The 23,058-nt window shown below is 48.2% G+C and overlaps 1 pseudogene; it reads right to left on the reverse strand.

Moving 5' to 3' along the window:
* Positions 1-2,582: 2,582 nt before the first annotated feature.
* Positions 2,583-4,981, reverse strand: LOC119817173 (annotated as a pseudogene).
* Between the last annotated feature and the right edge of the window lie 18,077 nt (positions 4,982-23,058).

Below are 23,058 nucleotides of genomic sequence, written 5' to 3' on the forward strand. Positions count from 1 at the left end.
TTCAAAACTAGAGAGAAACCTGTCTCGAAAACAAAAAAACAAAAATGAAAATGACATAAACCCAAACCACAATTCAAGACCTTTGATTTGCTAACACTTATAAGCTCATCTTTTTCAAGGCAGGAGAGCTGTCATTCAAAACATAAACTACGATTTGCTAGGTGGTGGTGGCGCACGCCTTTAATCCCAGCACTCAGGAGGCAGAGGCAGGCGGATCTCTGATTTCCCTGTAGCATTCTTCTACGTAGAGATGCTGGCTTTAAAAAAAATTGTCATAAGCCTGCAGTGGTCATTCAGGGTGATTCAAGAGACTGAGGCAGAATTGTTGGAGCTTTCTGTCCTTGTGACAGAAAGGGAATACAACTGTGGCTTCCCCAGAAAGTAGAGGATAGTTTCAGACACTTCCAGCTGAGAAAAGGCCCTTAGGAGGGTGAAATCACGGGGCTCATGACCAGTGAGCATCATGACTCATCATGGGGGAAGTGAATTGTATCCAAGCCTTGAAAGATCCTGAGAACGCCATCTGCGGCAATTTGGAAGGAAGCAAGGTGAGGAATGTATCCCTGGCGCCATGGTGGCCACTACAAAGAATGTTTTTCAGATTTGGCCCCATAGGGATGGTCCCCCAGGCAACACTGAGTCCCAGCCCAGAGTCTATTGTCCTTGAACCTACAAGTTCATTCACAACACAAGTGAATGTTAATGAGAACAGGACTCAGAGAGACAGGCTGGCTCTAATGGAGGAAGGAAGCTGAGGCAGGAGGATTGCAAGTTCAAGGCCTGCCTAGAATACAGAATAAATTCTGGACCATTCACAATGGAAAGCCAGAGAGACTCCTGTTATATCCTTTATTTGAAAGGAGTGCACCACTGTGCCTGGCTAACAACTACAAGATGGCTCAGTGGTTAAGGGAGCCTGTGTTCTTGCAGAGGACCAGGGTTTGATTCCCAGCACCCACCCAGGAGCTTACAACCACATGTAACTCCAGTTTGAGGGAATGACACTCTCTTCTGGATTCTCCGGTAATGCATGAACGTGGTACACACACAAACACTCACGTGCAGTGAACATACTTTTCAGAAACAGATACACAGTCTTTAGAACACATCAGAATTTATTAAATAACAATAAATCTGCATACTACATCAATTTTGTTGTATATAATTCACTAAGTACTATGATCTCACTTGATAATCATAGCCACTAACAATCCAAAAATTGTTCCAAGCTTAATCACGCATTACACTTCAGACAATGAAATGCAGGCTACAGCGTAGCTAAGGGTGAAAGAATTGGAGATGCCAGGCTTGGTGGGGCAGGCCTTTACTTCCATCACTGAGAGGCAGAGGCGGGCCACGGTTTTCTGTGAGTTGAGTCCAGCCTGGTTGCATACCAGGTTACAGGACTACCAAAAGAGACCATCTCAAATACAACGACTACAAAATTAAAGAGGCAGGCTGTAGATGTAGCTTAGCGGGTAGAATGTAGATTGCTTGCCTGGTAAGCAGGAAGCTATATGTTCAGGCCAGGGAGTTGGTTCACTAGGTAGACACTGGCAACCAAGATCAATTCTAGGTCCCTATAGAACTCCTACAAATTGGTTCAGGACCCCCCCAACACAACAACAATAACTATTGTACATGTCAACACACAGTATGGAAATGAAAAACTATGGGCTTCTGTTTCCAAGAAAAGGGGCCATAAAGCCTCTGGTTCCATGAGACTCTTGTTAAGGAGAATCAACCAGAGTAGGATAGAATGGCTGACGTTTTCCACAGCCTTGTTTGCAGACACACCACATGCAGAACGTGCACATGCACACAAACACACACACCAATTCCAGAAGTTCATCAGTCATGGTACTGTGTTGTATGCAATCCAGGGACAGAGTTGGGAGCTCATTCTAAGCGATGGTAATGACACAGGTCAGTGGATATTACCATAGCCCAATGCTAAAAGTCCCTCTTTATCTGATGGGGGCAGAGCCACAGTCTTTAGTGGTCTGGAGTTGGTAGCAATGCCATAAAAGCTGACTTTCTGCTAGGTTTACATCTACTTGCCCTGCTTCCATTCATAAACTCATAGGTGACAGGATTTAGGAGTGTAAATACATGTTATACCATGTATGTCACAGTAATGCTGGGTGGCAGTTGACTCACAGACAAAACAGTCATTCAGCCTCAGCAGGACAAACCAATTGTTAAATTATTTTAGGTCTATGTATTATAAGGATTTTTGCCTATAAGAAGGTAAAGGCAGGACAACCAAAATTCATAGAAGTGTATTATATTAAAGGTAGAAACCAGGTTAATCCTCCAGGTAGAACTAACTGATGGTTCCAGTTTAAAAACATGTGTTATGTATTTTCTCAGGCACCTGTGTATTGCCTTTTCCTCCCAGGTGTCCACAGGAGAGCTTGATATGTGCATCAAGCTTAATATGTGCTTGATATACCCAACAAGTCCCAACACATCATGCACACATCACAACACACTTCCTTCAAAGCGGGAAGACAATGCTCTGGCTGTACAACAGTCCTCTCCTGATCTATACACACTCCAAACAAGGCTGGACAGCCACCTCAAAGTTCTGGTGACAGGTCATCACACCTGGGGATGGTGACTACTGTCACCCTTCTGACCTTAAGGTTATCTCGTGATCTCTCAACTCCCTCAAGAAATTCCGAGAAATGGTTTCCAGAGAAGTTAAACCAGATAAGCTAGGTACAGCACATCAGGGTGGGCAGTATGGCACTGAGGTGGCAGTCCAACAAATGACAGTACTAGAAGTCTAGAGTAAGCAAAGTAGATCCAGATTTTCGCAGCACAGTTTGCAGGGGCTCTGGGCTAAAATGAGTCAGTTTGACCCTTTCAAATTCAGATGTTTTAGCTGGCTTGTGCACGGGAATTCTGACATTGGGCCAAGGCTGATTTTGAGAGCCAGCAGTCAGTCAGAAACAGCGTCTCTAAGGGCATCTTTAGCCACCTACAAAATAACAAGAAGACAGTTCTGTGAATATGCATGTGGTCCAAAATCCTTTCAATCACACGAGGAAAGCCAGTAGCCACCATGCTCCATGACAGAGTCTGCTCATTCTAATCTGTACTGAGGCCTTTCACCATCACGGTAGGATCGACTCAACCCAAGACTACAATTCCCGTCCACACAGGGAGGACCACGGCAGGCAGGATCTGCCTGTGGGCTCACAGACCTGCCTCTTCACAGCTCTTCGTCCTGACCCGACCCTCAACTCTGACTTCACACTACCATCTCCTCACCCTCTGAGATCCAAACACAGCCGGGGACGGTGGTACACACCTGTGCTCCTCCTAGGGCGCTGAGACAAGAGGAGGGCTGAGGGGAGTACCGGCCAATGCTGTTCCCAATCTGGACCACAGACACCTCATCTCCAAACCCAGCCTGGCCTAGATGGAGAGCTGGAAGCAAGCTGAGCAGAGCTCAGTGTACAGCGTCCCCCTACACGACCCTCCTCCTTTTCCTTTTTCCCATTCACCTTAGACACTTGCTAAGAAAGAAATCAGACCCATTCTTATTAGATCTCATTCCTGAGCGGCTTCCTAGCATGGTACCTCTTTCTAAGCCACCAACCCCAGCTCAGCCCTACTCCTTTGGATTAGTAGCTATGTGAGACCCCACTCCAAAACAGCAGACACAAAGCAATGCCCTGATATTCTCATGCTCTAGCAGGGTTAATCTACCAGGGCTACAGAGAGCAGGTGGTCGCTAATGTCTAAAGCAACAGGCTTTGGCTGACGCCCCTCCTTACCAGAAGAGCTCCTCCAGGTGACCCTCTGGGAAGAAGACATGATGCAGATGCAGGCACTGGAGGTGCTTCAGCTTGACAAACTGCGAGGTGAAGTGGGTGACGAACAGCTGCTTCTCCACTGGCGTGAGATAGGCCAGCAGCCAGAAGCAGGAGAAGAGGAGATTGCGCAGGTACCTCATACGACCCAGGTAAGGGGAGAAGTTAAGCAGGCAGGTAAGATCATTCATGTAATACAAACGCAGTTCCTGAACAGAGGTCAGGTCCAATGTCTCCAAGACATCTCTGTGGTAATATGTGGCCACGGACCAGACCTCTAGCTTGTTACAGCACAGACTCAGACCTTCTCTCCAAGCCACCCACTCAATGACAAAGTACTCCAAGGACTTTAATGGGTGTTCCTGCAGGACCAGGTCTATAGCCACCTTTACCTGCGGCTTCGCCTCCCTTTCTGAAAGACCCCCCGCTGCTCGGTTCTCACTCCAGTCGGGAGTCTTGAACACAGACCATTTGTCCCACATCCTCAAAGGCATAATCCGTAGATCCAGCACTTTCAGTCTGCATCTCCTGGGGTAGAGCAGGGAAGAGCATCAGCACAGAGGCTTTACCACCGCCCCATTCCCACGCCCTTCTCCTTAAGTCCAGCCAGTCCCACTCTAGTGCCTGTGTGAGCAGCGACTGGGTCTTTCAGTCTCTGCTGACTCATGAGTCCTGCATGAGCCACAGCCCTTTCTTTCCCAGAGGGCTCAGCGATGGCCAAAGCCTCCAGAGTTCTCCAAGAAGGTCCCCCCAAAACCTGCACCCCATTATATGTCCACTCTCTTACCCTGACTCTACCTGTCCCCAGCTGTCTCTGCTTTTTAATTCCCAAGGCCTTCCCTCAGGGCATCCGGGTCTCCTCACCTGTGAGGAACCTTCTGGCAAAGCACACTATCAATCCCAAGCAGGATAATCTCTAAGATTCTCCTGTAGGATTCATCCCTCTCGATCATGGCTCCCAGTGGGAGGCAGGGGAAGGGCCAGGCCTGCACCATTGCCTTCACAATGCTAGATTTTTGCTTTCGGCAGGCATTTTTGAACAATGATGGGAAAAAAAACGAGGGTATGTTGTCCAGATTAGAGATTGCCACATTCTTGTTCCTCAGGAAGCTGTTCTCCGCCAGCTGCTGGAGTGTGAGTGGGGACTTGAAGCTCATCCTGATGAATCTTCAGTAAGAAGGTTCCTGGAGCAACATTTAGGAAGATACTCTTTCAGTCAGGTGTTGGTGGCACACACCTCCTCTATCCCAACACCCAGGAGGCAGAGGCAGGCAGATCTCTGAGATTGAGACCAGCCTGGTCTACAGATCCAGTTCCAGGACAAGCTCCAAAGCTACAGAGAAACCCTGTCTCGAAATACCAAAAAAAGAGAATGAAACCCATCCTATCAAATGAGTGCTGAGATGCTGTTCTCCTCCGCGAGGGGAGCTAACCCTGGGACAGTCGCTGCTCTGAGAGCAGCAGAGACTTCAATTTCGCTCACTCCACTCAATGCTCCAATGGAGCACAAAGCCTTCGAACTTCCTGCTGCTCCCAGGAGAATGGTCTCTCAAGCATCCATGGCCACAGCTCATCTCATTACCAGCCATTTCCAGTTTGTGCACTGCATTTCATGTCCAGTGGGAAGTGAGTCCTGTACGTTCTAGAAGCTAAACTCAAGCTTCGGGGAAATGTGTGTCGTTCAATACCCCATAGGGCTGGGAATACTGGCATGCAGGCACCATCCTGCACTCAGGAGGCAGGGAAGAGGGGGTAGCAATAACTTAGAAGGAAGGCGTGGTACTAAGTGGGAGTTCTGACAGGCATGTCAGCACTTGAAAGGCAGAAGAATCAGGGGGTTGGGGCCAGCCTTGGCTACATAGAAAATTGGATATTAGTTGGACTTACATCAGATCCAGTTTTAAACAAGAAATATCAGCCAGGGCTGGGAGTCACATGCCTTTAATCCAAGCCCTTGGGAGGCAGAGGCAGGTGGATCTCTGTGACTTTGAAGCCAGCTTTCCAGAGTTCCAGGACTGCCAGGGTTACACAGAGAAACCTTGTCTCTAAAAACAAAAATGATCTTCCTATTTTCAACTCATAAATAGAAAGCATTACGAATCTATACTCAGGCTCCCAACAAGTTCATTTTCCCTGGTGCCTATGCTCAGAATCCCTGGGGTCTGCTGGCAATGAATGACGCAGGCTGAGAACTCCTTACTTCAATGACATCAGCATCCTAAAATGCAACTACCGCATCCACACTGGAAGCTGGGTGTCAGCAACCGAATTTTGGCTTCTGTTTTGAGACAAGGTCTTCCTATGCAGCCTTGGCTGGCCTCAACTCACTATTTAGACTGGACAGCTGGCTCAGTAGTGAAGAGAACATTTTTTTCTTCTAGAGGGTTTGGGCTCAGTTTCCCAATACACACCTGGTGCCTCACACCATCCATAATTCCAGTTATGAAGCTCTGATGCCCACTTCAGAGTACCAAACACGCATGTGCTGCATATAAACACACGCATGCAGGCAAAACACTCACACATAAAATGAATGTCAAAAAAAAAAAACCTTAATGTGTAGACCAGGCTGGCCTCCAATTCACATAGATCTACCTGGCTTTCTGCCTGTGTGCCGAGATTAAAGGTGTGTACCACCAAGCCTGGCTAGCAAGTTTTTGTTTTGTTTTGATTTGTTTTTTGAGACAGGGTTTCTCTGTAGCTTTGGAGCTGTTCTGGATCTAGCTCTTGTACACCAGGTTGGGAATGCAGAGATCTACCCGCCTCTGCCTCCCGAGTGCTGGGATTAAAGGCGTGTGCCACCACTGCTTGGCTTGTTTTGATTTTTGACTCAGGGTTTTCTGTGAAACAGTCCTGGCTGTCTTGGAACTCACTCTGTAGACCAGGCTGGCCTCAAACTCAGCCCCTTTCCATCCTTCTAGGAGGGAACCTGCACCAAAAAGCCCTATCTAGTGAGGATCTTAAAACTAAAATGGTAATGGTTGTGAGTCCAAGAAGCCAAAGTTCAAAACAAGCAGTCTTTGATTGCTGAAGCAGCTTGGTTGAGGGCACACCTTAAGGCTCAGCATAAACAGGAAATAGCAACTAGGAAGTGGAAGCTAGGGAATCAGAAGTTCAATTCATTCCTCATTTAAATAGGTTCGATGACTCAGCATTTAATCCTGGGATTCTTTAGAATTACATGTGTTTGGATAATCAAGTCTACATTGGGCATGTAGATTAATATGGAGTGATTCTGGTTCAAACAATCCTATTGCCTTGACTTCAGTGACTAGGTGAAATCGTGAAATCGTGCTCTGCTACCACTAAGCACTTTTTTAATTTATTTTTGCCTCTTTAGTTTGTTTATTTATTTATTTAGGTTTTTCAAGACAGGATTTTTCTGTAGCTTTGAAGCCTGTCCTCAAACTAGCTCTTGTAGACCAGGCTGGCCTCGAAGTCACAGAAATCCGCCTGACTCTTCCTCCCGAGTGCTGGGATTAAAGGCGTGCGCCACCACCGCCCACAGGCTTTTCAGTTTTCAAGACAGCGTTTTTTCCTGTGACCGCCACAGTTGCCCTGGAACTAGCTCTGTACCAGTGTACCAGGCTGGCCTCAAACTCACAAAGATCTGCCTGCCTCTGCCTCCCGAGTTCTGGGATTAAAGGCATGACCGCCATTGCCGGGCTAAAGTGACTTACCAGAGTTGGAGAGAAGAGAGAGGACGGCAGCAGGGCCAGAAGTGACTCCTGCCTCGAGGACTGTTTTCTTCCGTTCCTCTGTTGACCTGACTGGCTGGAAACTCAGTATGTAGTAGAGTCTAACTTTAAACCCACAGCGACCAGCGCACTCCACGCGCTGACGAAGCTTCCACAAGCTTCCACACAACGTTCTACTTCCACGCCCCCTAAGCAAGCCCAGACCCCACTACAAACCGCCACCTGATTGGCTGCTTCAGGCTCCACCCACTTCACTGGGATTTTGATTTTTCTCAAAAAGTTTGAGTCTACAGGCGACTATGGCAGAACACCTTCTTAACAGTAGCTCACGAGGCTGAGGCAGGTGGATCTATGCGACTTTGACCCCAGCATGGTCTAACTCAATATTAACTTCCAGGCGCCAACCAGGCCTACTTGATGAAACCCTGCCTTTAAAAAAAAAATGGCAGGTCAGGACGGTGCCCGTCTTTAATCTCTGGGCTCAGGAAGCAGAGGCCGTAGGATCTCACGTGAGCAAGCGTGCGCCCGTGTTTGTATGCCCACACACAGTGTTTGAATCTGATCGGTGTTCCCCAAAGATAAAGAATTAAGATGAAAGCTGGGCAATGGTGGTGGAGGCAGGCAGATCTCTGAGTTTAAGGCCAGCCTGGTCTACAAAGCAAGGTCCAGGACAGCCAGGACTGTTACACAAAGAAACCCTGTCTTGAAAAAGCAGGAAAAAAAGAAAAGGAAAAACCTGCAGGCACAGTGACTGAGTACTTTGTTACATAGAGGGAAGAGAATCCAGGACTGACCAAGCTACATACTAACAGTCCAACCTGGGCTACATGAGACCCAGTCTCAAAAATGACTGATCTTCCTGCAGGATTCTTTGGCCACTTCAAAACAATAAAGATATTCCACAATGAGGCAGCCAAAGGAGGACAGCCAGATCCTGTCCACAGAAAACATTAGTAACGAGCTGTTACCAGTGCCATTGCGGTTTTTCTTTGTGTTACTGACACAAGGCTTTGGTATGAGCAATCCAGGTTGGGGTGGGACTTGCTATGTAGATCAGGCTGGCCCTGAGAGGTGAATTTCAGCCTGTCCAATGCTGGCTGACAGAGCAGAAACACCACAGCTGGCAACCTAGATTTTAGGAGACCTGTTTTTATCACCCCAGGTTTGTTTGTTTGTTTTGGTTTTTTGTTTGTTTGTTTGTTTTTGGTTTTTCAAGACAGGGTTTCTCAATAGCTTTGGAGCCTGTCCTGGAACTAGCTCTTGTAGACCAGGTTGGCCTCGAACTCACAGAGATCCACCTGTCTCTGCCTTCCAAGTGCTGGGATTAAAGGCATGAGCCGCCACCACCTGGCCACACCACATTTTTGTATAAACTGGATGTCAAATTGGAACTCATTCTGTAACCTAGACTAGCCTTGAACTCACTGAGAACCACGTGCCTCAGACTCCTGAGTGCCTGGATTGAAGGCTTGCACCACCACCTCCAAGATACATTCCCTTTTAAAAGGTAGGCCTTGTACACCTCCCACCCCCTATTTCTTTCTTTTTCTCTCCCTCTCCCTCTCCCTCTCCCTCTTCCCCCCTCTCTCTCTTTCTCTCTCTCTTCTCCCTCTCTCTTCTGTTTTGCTGTTCCTGTCCACAGAGGCCAGACTCTCCCCTCCCTTTTTAGGTTCCCTTTCCCCTAACTAAAAGAAAAAAGAAAGAAAACCAACCTCCATGTGAGTTGTGTTCTATGGCGTCTTTCTCTTGTGCAGCACTTTTTCAATTACAACACACCAGCCTTTTATGACTCCTTGGGCAGCAGGTACACATGTGGTTCACAGATATACATGCAAACAAAGCACAAATACATATACAATAAAAATAAATACTAAAGCTTTTCAAATTAGCTTATATCAACTATGCATAATAATGCGTTAATATAACATTTTGCCATAAATATGCATTTTGAGCATAGCCCACATCCATGTTTTGTGTGGTCCAGAAAATTATCTATCATATTCATATTTTCTGCTTTGAATAGGAGCCCAGTCGCCACTGTCCATCTCTGGCAAGAACCTCACTTCCATCAGAACACCCCATCATGATCAGCCTAGTCGGGGATTCAGGGGACATGAGATCTGAGACAGCACAGGGAACTCTGACTTCTCTATCTTCAAATATGCAGATTGAGGATTCTGGGCTAACCCCAAGTGCATCTTGATCATTATCTCAAAAATCCATCCTTTCTGCTTCTGAATTTGTTGTTTTGTTTGAGATAGAGCCTTCCTGTGTTGCCCAGGCTGGCCTAGAACTGGTCATGTAATTCAGGCCAGACTCAAACCCAAGATCTCCCTGAGTCACCCTTCTGAGTGCTGGGCTTATCAGTGGGTGCCACTATGCCTGGGTTCATATCAATTTATTTTGTGTGTGTGTGTGTAGTTTTTGAGATGGGGGTCTCATTATGTAGCCATGGTGGCCTTGGATTTCCTATTTTAATCTCCTAGTCCCTGAAGTTACTAGTCTAAACTACTGAGTTGTCCTTTTGTTTATTTCCACTTAAAATATTCTTTAAAAAATATTGTGGGCTCTTCTCTTTTTTATTACTTTTTTTTTTTTTTTTTTTTTTTTTTTTTTTTTTTTTTTGGTTTTTCGAGACAGGGTTTCTCTGTGGCTTTGGAGCCTGTCCTGGAACTAGCTCTTGTAGACCAGGCTGGTCTCGAACTCACAGAGATCCGCCTGCCTCTGCCTCCCGAGTGCTGGGATTTTTTTTTTATTACTTTTTAAAAGACAAAACTGCCATGCAGTGATGGGGAACACCTTTAATCCCTGATGTGGGATTCCCCTCTGTATGCTGTGAATACCACTGGTTAATAAAGAAACTGCTTTGGACCTAGAGCAGGGCAGAAGTTAGGGAGGCGAGGAACACTAAACGAAATGCTGGGAAGACTAAGGAGTAGTCAGAGAGAAGCCATGTTTTAAATAATACAGTTTCTGTGTGATTATTTCAGGGGTAAGCGGCTGGGAACTAACTAGTGGCCTCCTCCAACAAATCCCAGCATTCAGGAGACAGAAGTGGGCTGACCTCTGTAAGTTTGAGAATAGCCTGGTCTACAGAGCAAGTTCCAGGACACCCAAAGCTACATAGATAAAACTTATCAAAAAAAATCCATTATTTTAAATTTTAAAAAAGCTATGTGTATTTTGCCTACATGCATTTTTGTGTTCCACATGCATTCCAGATGCCCCATAGAGGTCAGAAGAGGGTCAGAAACTGGAGACATAGATAGTCATGAGCCATCATATGGATACTGTGAATTGACCCAGGTCCTTTGAAAGAGTAGCCAGTAATCTAAAAAGCTGAATCATCTCTCCAGCCCCAGTATTATTGTGTTTGCTTTGTTTTTGTTTGTTTGTTTGAAAAGATTTTATCTGGGCATAGTGGTGTATGCCTTTAAACCCAGTATTCCAGAGCCAGAGGCAGGAGGATCTCTGTGAGTTAGAGACCAGCCTGATCTACAAAGTGAGTTCCAGGACAGGACATAATAAGATCCTGTCTCAAAAACAAAAAACAAGAAAAACAAAGTGTGGTGGAGCTGGAGAGATGATCCATTCACTAAGGAAACTTGGTTGCTCTTCCTTAGGAACTGAGTTCAATTCTCAGCACTGACATAGCAGCTAACAATCATATGAAATGCCCATTCCAGGTTCTTTTTGGTCTCTGTGGACATTGGGCGCACACACAGACAAAAACATCCATACACATTAAATTTTAAAAAAAGGTTTTAAAACCCCAAAATAAAAATAAGCTAAAAAATATATTTCATCTTATGTAGATGATGTTTTACATGCATGTTTGTATGTGATCCCATGCTTGTCTGGTGCCCTTGGAGGTCAGAAGAGGGTGCTAGGTTCCCTGGAAGTGGATTTATTAATGTTTGTGGGTGCTGAGACTCAAACCTGCCAGAGGAGGTGGAACTGGGAAGAGGGCTCAACTCTGCACTCACCTCCAGCAAGGCCAAGATAAACATTCTAAGCTGTAGGCTTTGCTCGCCACCTACTGGACATTCAGAGCACAGGGCCTGGGTTTTTATGGGCACCAATATTTTGAGTGGTAGTTTTTGCTTTGTTTGGGGGTTGAGTTTTTAAGCTCAGAGACAGTTTTCTTAGTGTCTTAAAGAAAAACCCAAAGGCAGACAAGCTGTAAACCTCAGCAGCTCCCTAGAGAAGAAGAGTGGCAGGGAGAGAGAGAAACCCATGTCATATGAATTCAGCCACAGGAAAACAGGCAGCTGTATGGTGGGAAGAGGGGCTTTAGGAAAAGGTAAGGAACCCTGTGGAAAGCATGCTTAGAACAGAGGTGACATAAGAGAAGCCAGTCTGTGCTGGGTAAACCAGAAAAACAAGCCTACTTGTGAAGCTGCCATGCTGAGACCTGTGACTACTGCTGCATGACAGGTTGTTTTGTTTCTTTAAGAAGGAATCTCGCCAGAAGGAATCCGGCTGTGGTGGCGCAAACCTTTAATCCCAGCACTCCAGAGGCAGAGGCACGGGGATCTCATTGAGTTTGAGGCCAGCCTGGTCTACAGAAAAAGTTCCAGGACATATTCCAAAGCTACACAAAGAAACCCTGTCTCAAAAAGAAGAGGAGGAGGAGGAAGAGGAGGAGGAGGAAGAAGAGGGGGAGAAGGGAAAGGGAAGGAAAAGGGGAAGAAGGGAGGGGAGAGAGAGGAAGGAAGGAAGGAAGGAAGCTTTTGTGTAGTCTTGGCTGGCCTAGAACACACTATGTAGACTTGAACTCACAGAGATCTGTCTGCCTCTGCCTCCCGAGTGCTGGGATCAAAGGTATGCGCCACCACAGCCGGACTTCACATCCAGTTTTTCACAATCACTATTAGGAAATGTTTGATGCCGAGTGGTGGTGGCGCACACCTTTAATCCCAGCACTAGGGAAGCAGAGGCAGGCAGATCTCTGAGTTCAAGGCCAGCCTGGTCTACAAGAGCTAGTTTCAGGACAGACTCCAAAGCCACAGAGAAACCCTGACTCAAAAAAACAAAAAGGGGGGGGGGGGAATGTTTAAACATATTCATTTGGAAAATGAGCCAGGGCCCTTGGTAGGACAGCCACATCTGCTTAAAGAAGGTTCTCACAGACGGGCCTAACTGGGACCTTCTCAGTAGGTGAGAAGAAAGCCAGCCTGGGTCCTTGGTCCTTGACTGGTGAGAAGACAGACAGGGGCCCCTCATTTTAAGTAAATAAGGGGGGGGAGAATTGGTAGGCTTAGAAAAGTGGAATGGTTTATACACCATGGGAAGACACATAAAGGAAGGCAGACAGAGAGGATTGGGCAGACATTGGAAGCCAGCTTGCCACCTGGGTCCATAGTGATGGTGTCGAGGAGCAGACCGAGGAGGGAGGTCTGGTTGCCACCCAGGACCATGGTGATGTCCAGATCAGGGGACCACCAAGGGCTGTGTGCAGGTCCTACAGGAACCGGGGTCTGTGTTGAGATCCATGACCTCTGTTGCCGTCGAGTGCCATGGTGACTTCGGTGGGCTGGGCCACCTCCTGGGACCGAGTTTGGGTTCATGAGCCATGCCACCACTGGGGCCATGGGTGGTCTTTGCTGTCACCCGGGGCCATGGTGAGAGCCAGGCCTAGGCTGCTGCTGAGGACCATGTCCGTGCCCATGATCCTACAGCTGAGATTTATGTTGACGCCTATGTCCTCATGGTGCCGCCAAAGGCCACATAAAGCCTGGCGTCTAGCCCACATCCTGTGGCCTTGTTGGTGTACAGGGGCCATGGTGCCCAGAGCTGTTATAATTTAGAAAAAAAGTGGCACAAGAGAGAAAGGCACCGTACAACAGAATTCACGCTGAGGGGTTTTTATGAAGGGAAAGGGAACGTAAAAAGAGGGAAGGGGAGAGGGAGACTGGCCTCTGGAGATAGGAGCAGCATAAGAGGTGAGAGAGAGAGAGAGAGAGAGAGAGAGAGAGAGAGAGAGAGAGAGAGAGAGAGAGAAACACACACACACGGGGGGGGGTGGCAGGGCCCTTTTTAAAGGGAACTAGTGAATGTGCACAGGAGATGCTCTTAGTGGCTGCAGCTGAGGACGAATCCTGTCAGGACCCCAAGGTCTGGCCAGTACAGATGCCTGAAAAATAACCTTCCTCCCTTTCATTTATTATAAAAAGGTGAGGAGTTAGAAAGGGGTAGCAGGTGAGGTGGGGATGAGGACGCTGTGTTCTCAAGGGTACTTCCTGCTGACCTGGGGAGTGTCGTTCATCTTTGAGGGACCTGAGAACGCTGGAGTATTCGTCATGTCCTGGAGTAACTGGCTGTTTCACTTCTCTGTCCAGGCTCTGTGGAACCATCCATCAGGTGCCACTTGGACCTAGCAAAATGCTGTTCGGGGTGGATCCAAGTCGACTCCCTAGGGCTTCGAGCACCTGATCCTTTTCCATCACCACAGCAAACAGGTATGTTTGATGGTCTTGCACCTCCAGCTCTGTGGCCGACAGCTGGTAGTTCTACTGATTAGGAATGGTCAGTGGGTCTCCAAAATACAACCCAGTGGGAGCAAGGAGGTACAGACAATGGCACGGTTCCCATGAATGAGGCAGAGAAGTAAGACCCAAGGGGCTGCAATTCCTAGTGTCCCAGGAATTCAGAGAGGGTCGATGTTGAGAAGGTACAGGCTGCTTTGTGTTTCATCAGACTTACAGAGCAGGAGCCAAGGGCTCTGAGTCCGAGAGAGACACAGTCACCTGGTACCAGGATTTCAAGAAGAGTCAGAAGGCAAGGAGAGGACTGTGCTGGAGAAAGGAAGCCTCACATCCAGGGGAATGGTCAGAGGCGGGTAGCCCTGCCAGAGACCAATTGCCAATATTGAATGGAAGGCTAAGTCACCAGTGAACGAGAAAGCAGATTTGTTGCAGGTGGAAGAGAGCAGATCTGTTGAGGGTGGAGGAGGTGGGTAGGGTCCCAGTATGAAGTCATTACCTTTCAGTGAGCTCTGCCACTGAGCAAACATGCCACATCTATGCCTTCCATCTATCAGGACTGCTGGCAGAATGTTGCAAAGGTCCCTTAAAATAACAGGCTATAGCCGGGCGGCGGTGGCGCACGCCTTTAATCCCAGCACTCGGGAGGCAGAGGCAGGCGGATCTCTGTGAGTTCGAGACCAGCCTGGTCTACAAGAGCTAGTTCCAGGACAGGCTCCAAAGCTACAGAGAAACCCTGTCTCGAAAAAAAAAAAAAAAAAAAAAAAAAAAAAAAAAAAAAAACTTTAAAAAAAAAAAAATCACAGGCTATAGAGTGCTGGGAAGTGGAATTTTGGTAGGCTTATTCCCATGAGTGAGGAAGAACAAGATCCAGTGGCTTTTTATCAAGCAAGGAGCAAGCAAGAAAGGCACGAGCCACCCCCAGAGAGTCATTGTTCAAGGAGTGGGGCCCTTAGGGCAAATCCAAAAGGACCCGAGGGTCTGAGAAAGACACAGTGCATCATCATACAAAGGGTGGAGGTGGAGAGAGCTGGGATTGCCTGGTACCAGTACTTAACAAAGTCAAAGGTGAGAAAACATGCTCACTCGGGAAACAGCCAGAGGTGGGGAAAGGAGAGGCTCACCAGTTGTGCCAGTTTTGGATGGAGGGACCCAGCGACCCAGAGAAGTGAGGCTGTCGTGTGTGGACCAGGCTCTAGGATCCTGGCATGCCTCAAACTGCCTGCGGGCAAAAGGAAGTGCCAGGAGAACCTTTCCTGGTCAGGGAACCAATGTTTTGTTTTTTGGTTTTTGTTGTTTTGGTTTGGTTTTGGTTTTTCGAGACAGGGTTTCTCTGTAGCTTTGGAGTCTGTCCTGGAACTTGCTCTGTAGACCAGGCTGGCCTCGAACTCACAGAGATCCACCTGTCTCTGCCTCTTGAGTCCTGGGATTAAAGGTGTGTGCCACCCCCACCCAGCTGCCAATGTTATCATTTAGAAAAAGCAGCGAGAGAGAGACACCATACAACAGAGTTCACATGAGGGTTTTTATGAAGGAAAAGGGAACGTAAAAAGAGGGGAGGGAAGAGGAGGGGGAGACCTGGAGACAGAAGCAGAAGCAGCAGAAGAGAAGAGAGGCAGAAAGAGAGAGAGAGAGAGAGAGAGAGAGAGAGAGAGAGAGAGAGAGAGAGAGGTGGGCAAGGCCTTTTAAAAGGGAACGTAGTGAATGTGCACAGGAGGTGCTCTTAGTGGCTACAGCTGAGAATGTAGCCTGTCAGAGTCCCAAGATCAGGCCAGTACAGATACCTGAATACTAACAAGAGCCATCCTGATCTGAATACCAGGAGCTACCACTGAGAACAGGGAGTCAACCAGGCTAAGCTGCTGCCTGAGGCCATGTCTGGGTCCCTGGCCTGGCTGCAGCTGGGGTCTGCATTGAACTCTGCTGCACATGTTGCCACTGGAGCTTATATAGAGGCCCAGGATCTGCGCTGGAGCCTGTGCCTTGGGTGGAGTCAGTGGGCCACGCCACAGCAGGGGCTGTACAGATATGAGTGGTCTCTGCTACCACCTGGGGCCAGGGTGTCATCTGGACTCGTGCTGCCACCAAGGGCCATGTGTGGGTCCATGTAGAGGCCAGAGTCCAGATTGTCGTATGTGGCTCCCTCCAGTTGCCACCAAGCACCATGAAGAAGCCTTGGGTCAAACCAGCCACCTGAGATGGGCTGGTGTCTGAGGACCAGATACATCCATGTCTGAGTGGCCTGCACTGCTACTCAATGACATGACAATGTCTGGACCCAAGTTGCAGCTGAGGGCCGTGTCAGGGTCTGTGGCCTCACTGCAGCCAGGATGTGCTAATGTCCGATGCTCCTATTACCATTAAAGACTGCACAGACATCCAAGATCAAGGTCCAAGTTAGTGTCTCAGGGACAAACCACCACTGGGGACAGTGGAGACATCCAGACCCATCTGCTGATAAGGACCTTGTTTTGGGTCCATTGTCTGACTGCAGCTTGAGGTCTGACCTGAAGTCCGGGTCCTGCATTACCACTAATGGTCACATAGAGGCCCAAGGTTGGAGCCACAACTTGCGGTCTTGGTGGTGTCTGGCAACCATATGGCTGCCAGACCCATTGCCACCTGAGTGGCCATTCCTTCCATCCAGAGCCAGGATGTCATTTGGGCCTAAGTTGTTGCCAAGGGCCATGTCTGCGTCAACAGTCTACTGTGGGATTGTGCTCTTGTACACTGTAAAGATTTGTTATTCATATTGATTGATTGGCCAGTAGCCAGGCAGGAAGTATAGGCGGGGCAACCAGACTAGGAGAATTCTGATTCTGGGAAGAGGAAAAGCAGAGATGCAGTCACCAGCAAGATACAGAGGAAGCAAGATGAGAATGCCGTACTGAGAAAAGGTACCAAGCCACATGGCTAAACATAAATAAGAATTATGGATTAATTTAAGTTGTAAGAGCTAGTTAATAATAAGCCTGAGCTAATAGTTCAAAAAACAGTTTATAATTAATATAAGCCTCTCTCTGTGTGTGTGTGTGTGTGTGTGTGTGTGTGTGTGTTTTGGAGGGGGACTGAACAGCTGCAGGACCAGGTGGGATAGAAACTTCCTTCTATAATGGTCCAGCCACAGATGGGGGTCTGTGTTGATGTCTGTGGCCACTGTCACCTCAGGAAGCTTTCAAATTATGCAAGATGAAAACAGAGGGATATACTGTGTCAGTCCCATCCTTTCCTGACCTAAGAAAGCTGGCCTTGCCTCTTGCTGGCCACTATAGCAAGAGAGCTGGCCCCTGCACTCAGGAGAGAAGGCCCTCACCCCTCACAACAGGCAAGAATGAACCTAGCCCGGGGGAAAGCAAGTAGGGGAGCTGACTCCACCACCACTCCAGGGCTGGTGGCCCCAGTGGCTCAATCTGACCTGCCTGGCCACAACTGGGCCTTGGGTTGACCCACCCTAGCATCCACCCAATCTATGTCCTTTTGGAGCTTGTGAAGCAACTGGTCTGTGGGAAAATACTGTTAAGACCTCTAAGACACAGGATCCCCCAGAAGAGCCGCAGTGAAGATCCAGTGAGAACGGTGTAGCAAAAGCCAGAGGCCTCGAGCCAGACCAGGGACTCGCTGCAATGGACAGCTGCCAGTCAAGCTGATGGGCCAAAGGGGTACACTGCATGGCACACCAGAGCCCCCAGTGCCATCAGGATGGATGAAGAGGTGATGGAGAGTCAGGAGAGGAGAAGCAGAGATTTTTCTGTTTCTGGTGTGGTTTTGTTCTGTTTTGATTTATTGGGGTTTTGTTGTTGTTGTTGTTGTTGCTTTTGTTTGCTTGCTTACTTGTTTGATTGCTTTGTTTTTTTTCCTTCCGTGGGGGGGGGAATACAACAGGGATTAGGGGGGATCTAGGGGGGCCAGGAAGTGAACAGAATTGGGGTACATGATGTGAAACTCCAGTGATTCAAAAATGAAGTTTAAAAATAAATAAATAGATATTCATGCTGCCATTTTTTAGGAGTGAGAAAGATATGAATTGCCAAGTGCATTCAGTATGTCCCTGAATCCCTTAGTTTCATATACATCACCACAAATACACAATAAACAAACAATAATTTAAAAGGTATTTTTTTTCCTTTGGTCTTTTGAGGCAGGGTTTCTCTGGGTAGTTTTGGTGTCTGTCCAGGAACTCGCTCTGTAGACCAGGCTGGCCTCGGACTCACAGAGATCCGACTGCCTCTGCCTCCCGAGTGCTGGGATTAAAAAACATGCACCACCACCTCCCAGATAAAAGGTAATTTGTTTTGTTTTGTTTTGTTTTTCGAGACAGGGTTTCCCTGTAGTTTCTAGAGCCTGTCCTGGAACTAGCTCTTGTAGACCAGGCTGGCCTCGAACTCAGAGATCCGCCTGCCTCTGCCTCCCGAGTGCTGGGATTAAAGGCGTGCGCCACCACCGCCCGGCCAAAAGGTAATTTTTAAAATGTATTTTTATATTATATGTATGAGTGTTTTGCTGACAGGCATACAAGTACACCATGGTCATGCAGTGCCTACTGCAGCCAGAGGAGGGCACCAGATCCCTGGGATCAAGAGTTATAGGTGGCTGTGAGCTGCTAAGTGGATTCTGGAAACTGAACTCTGTTAAGAGCGTTCTAGTCCTAGAAGATGAGGGCCCTGGAAAGAGCCCAATCGTCAGAGGCTCTACCAGAACACACCCAGCTTCCTCCAGACCCACATTAATATTTGGAGCATGAACCCTGCTATCAAAATCTGCTTCACAGCAGGCCACGTCAGCGCTTTCGTGTTTCTGAGTAGGAATCAGGGCGGCGCCACGGCTCAGACAGGTAGCCCTCTGCCTGCTGGGGCTGCTTCTCTTCCCTTGAAGTGAGAAAAATTGAGACGGAGGCGTGCAGCTCGGCGGTAGAGCTCTTGTCCAGCGCCTGTGAGGCCGTGAGTCGCTCCTCAGCAGTCACACTAGCCGGATGCGCACAATGAGGATTTCCATGAGACCATGGCAGTCCAGTGAATTCATCAAAACACGGGGAAGGTTCTGTGGTTCCTGCAGCGTAACCAGAATGCCAGACCTTCAGGGCAAAGGCGGAAGTGCTAAGAGACTAGGCGACTCCAGATGTAGGGCCTGGGTACCTGTCTCGGAGAACAAAGCTCTGAAGTACCACTGTGGGACTGACATTTGCGCTGGGTCCGCAGCCCGACTGGCAGAGTGATCTCCTAGTATGCAGTGTAAGTCCGGGGTTCAGTCACCAGAAGAAACTCCAGTGTGTGTCTGTCATCCCAGGACGGGGAGGTAGAAACCTTAGCTACACACTAGGTTTGAGCCCTTTCTGAGATATTGGGGAAAAAATTTAAAAATAAATAAAAAAAAACAACTAGGAACTGACTGGAGAGATGGCCCAGAACCATAGAGCACTTGTTCCTCTTGCAGAAGACTTGGGTTCAATTCCCAGCACCTACGTTGGGTGGCTCACAATCTCTTGCAACTCTAGTCCTAGGGGATCCACCACCATCTTCTGTCTTCTGAAGTGATCACATGTAGTTCACAGAGAAGCCGGCACACACACACATACATAAGTGAAATCAACTAATTTAAAAACCAAAACACTAAAGATGACCTTTGAGGCTGAGAGTCTAGCTCAGCTGTAGAACACTTGCCTAGCGTGCACAAGGTCCCAGCTTCCATCCCCCCCACCACCACCAGAAAGAGCCACATAAAGAAAGCTGTGCCCTGTGCAGTAATCGCTTCTCATTCCACCGTTCTTTGAACATATACATATTCATGAGCGGACACCCGCGAGTTTGTCTGAAAGTTAAATTGCTGTCAAAACAGGGTATTTTTCCCCTGCCACTTAACATCGTGATCTGACTCCCCGTCCCCTGCAGGTCCACACAGCCCAAAGGCTGCTAGGTGAGAAATAATCTATTAACTTCCCATCAAGGGCTGGGCTGGGCGCCAGCTCCCTTTCTGACAGGGAAATCTGTGGGAGCAGATTCATGACCTACTTTGATGTGGCCGGAGAAAGAGAGCTCAACCTGGTTGGAAATTCAAATCTGTCTTTCGTCTGGAGAGAGAACATAGATGCTGCCCTGGTGCAGTGGCTCTCACCCACTTTGTTGTCCTGAATAGTTCTCAGCGTCTCACTGCCCAGAAAGAAAGAGAAAAGAAGGAAGGAAGGAGAAAAGGAAGGAAAAGAAAGACTAAACAAAGGGACTTTGGAGATAGGGATAAGAGCAGTTGCAAGCTCCTGGACTCTATCCCCAGTTCTACAAAATATAAAATAAAATTAGTTGGGTTTATAGTCTATGGGGGAAAAAGGGGGAATGAAGGAAGGGGAGAGGAGGAGGCATGAGGGTAAGAGGTCACCCATGCATATACATATGGCACACAGTCCCATAGGCATATACACGTACATGGAAAAAAATGGGGGGCAGGGGTTTCAAGACAGGATTTCTCTGTAGCTTTAGAGCCTGTCCTGGAACTCGCTCTGTAGACCAGGCTGGCCTCAAAACTTACAGAGATCCACCTGTCTCTGTCTCCTGAGTGCTGGGATTAAAGGCATGTGCTGCCACCACCACCTGGTTAAAAAGTAAATCTTATTTTAATTTTATATGTGTGAGCATTTTTCCTGCAAGTATGCAGGAAATGTATGCATTAAGCCCATGTGTCCACAGAGGGCTTAAGAGGGCACTGGATCCCCTGGAACTGGAGTCACGGACAGTTGTGAGCTGCCATGTGGGTCCTGGGAATTGAACCCAGGACCTCTGGAAGAGCAGCCAGTGTTCTTAACCAATGAGCCACCTGTCCAGTCCAATTAAAACAAATCTTTAAAACTTGAAGCCTTGTTTTCCCCTGCATTCCTTCTGTCAACAAAGGAACCATGCATTATCATTCACCCCAGAGAAGCAGACAGCATAATCTGCGCATCTATCCACCCTGTCGGCGCTGAATCCTTTGATGTGGCACAGGGAGACTCCAGCAGCCAAGGGTGACCTTGAGTTCCATCCTCCTTTGCCCATCCCCTCTTCCCCAGTGCTGGGGCTATAGGCATAGGCCAGGTTTGGGGTAGGCTGTCTGTCTGTCTGTCTGTCTGTCTGTCTGTCTGGTTGGTTGGTTGGTTGGTTGTGACAGGGGCTTACTGGCTCAGAGCTCTCTATGAAAATAAGGCTGGCTTCAATTCACTGGCTTCAGCCTTCTGAGAGCTGGGATCAAAGGTGTATGCCACCACCTCCAGGCGAACAGGGTGGGTTTTTGTTTGCTTGCTTTTATTATTTTTATTATTTTTGCTGTTGTTATCATTTTATTACTATATTGTATGTGTGCGCACGTGCGCGCGCGCGCACACACACACACAGTAGGTGTGAAAGCAGAGAACCACTTTCCCAGTTATTCTGGAGTCTCCTTCCACCTTGTAGGTCTCAGGGATCAAACTCAAGGTCATCAGACTTTGTGGCTCAAACCTTTATCTATTAAGCAAATCTTCCCTGCCTACCTTGCCAGGTTTTCTGCACTGCTAGGGATGGAACCCAGGGCCTCATGCGCGTTAAGCAAGCATTCTGCCAACTGAGCTGTCTCACTATCTTAGGGTTTTGTTTGACATGATTTTAACAAGCCTGAGAGCCCAAGACAGGCATGGCATGGTCTCACTTACTGGGCCTGTGTGGGGGAAACAGAAAACAAACAAAAAACCATTTCCAAGGTCAGACCCCTCAGAATTCAGTGCTCTGTGCCGCCACACGTGGGCGCTCTCGCTCTCCTCGCCTTAACTTTTTTTTATGTGTTTTTGTGTGAGTCCTGGTGTCCACAGAGGTCAGAGGAAGATGTTAGATCTGGAACTGGAGTTACAGGCAGTTCTCAGTCGCCTGTCATGAGTGCAAGGAACTGAACTTGGATCCTCTGAGAGAGCAGTATACCTTTTAACCTCTGAGCCATTTCTCCGGCCCCCTCACTCCTTAACTTTCTTTGGCTTTCTTCGGATGCCCTTGGAAGTTGAAATCTACACTGTGCCTTCATCAAGGAGCGTGATCTAAAAGTTTGGTTTTTGTTCTGGGGACATCAAACTGGATTCTCCAGGGCATGTCGACATGCCCTTGACTGCCTTGAGACTGTCTGGTCAGAGCGATAAGTAAGTTCATTATTCAGGCAGCTCCCCTCCCCCCAGCACCCCGATGCTGTTCTGACTCTTTCAGCAGGTCAGCCATTCTTTCCTGGTATCAACAGCTCTTGCCTCTCTTAGTAGCTTCTGTCTCCTGAATGAATTCCGGTTCATCCCAGTGCGCTCCAGGTCTATTGAAGCTGCAGCCTCCTAGCCGACTGGAAGGAATGTCAGGGATAGATAAATCCCAGCTGCACATTACAGGGGGACATTGAGTTGCCTCCAGGCCAGACAGAGGGGACGTCTGGATTGAAAGTCACTTACAGCCCAGGCTGGAGTAGCAACTGATTCTGGAAATAGCAGCTAGCTGCCTTGAATTTGGCTCTGGGTGGATGGAGAGACAAGCAAAGGTCCTGGGGTGGGTGGGGACGTGGAGGGGCTCCTCTCTGTTGTGCCATGGCCCCCTCCAAGTCCCCTGTGACTAGGTCCACCCAGTCTTATTTCCTCAGAAGCCCTTCTGCACCAGTGACCTCGGAACGCCTGACCACTGTTCCCCTCACTCATGATGTGGGTTTCAGCAGAGGGTGAAAGAGTCACACCGAATGGTCTGGTTTCTTGGCCGGTGGCCAGCTCCAGGAGGCAGAGCCCAAGAGCCCAATCACCTTCCTCTGCGCAGGCGCTAAAGTGGCTCTGTGGCCAGGGCTTCTGTCTTTGTACCTCAGTGAGCACTGACTGTCACTTCTGTGTTCAGATCAAGTTGTAAGGAAACAGGGGTCCAGCAAGTGTAGATTCCCCACACCATCCTTATCGTCATGACAACAGGACGGGGATGTGGATGCGTCTGCCGCCGAACAGAATTGCTAAGTCTCCTTCTCCACTGAAATCCCCATCCAGGCTTTGAGAGCGAGAGGGCAGAAGTTACGAAGGAGAGGGGAAAGAAACAAGAAAAGGATGAG

This window comes from Arvicola amphibius, chromosome 6 (assembly GCF_903992535.2).
Source record: "Arvicola amphibius chromosome 6, mArvAmp1.2, whole genome shotgun sequence".
NCBI lineage: Eukaryota > Metazoa > Chordata > Mammalia > Rodentia > Cricetidae > Arvicola > Arvicola amphibius.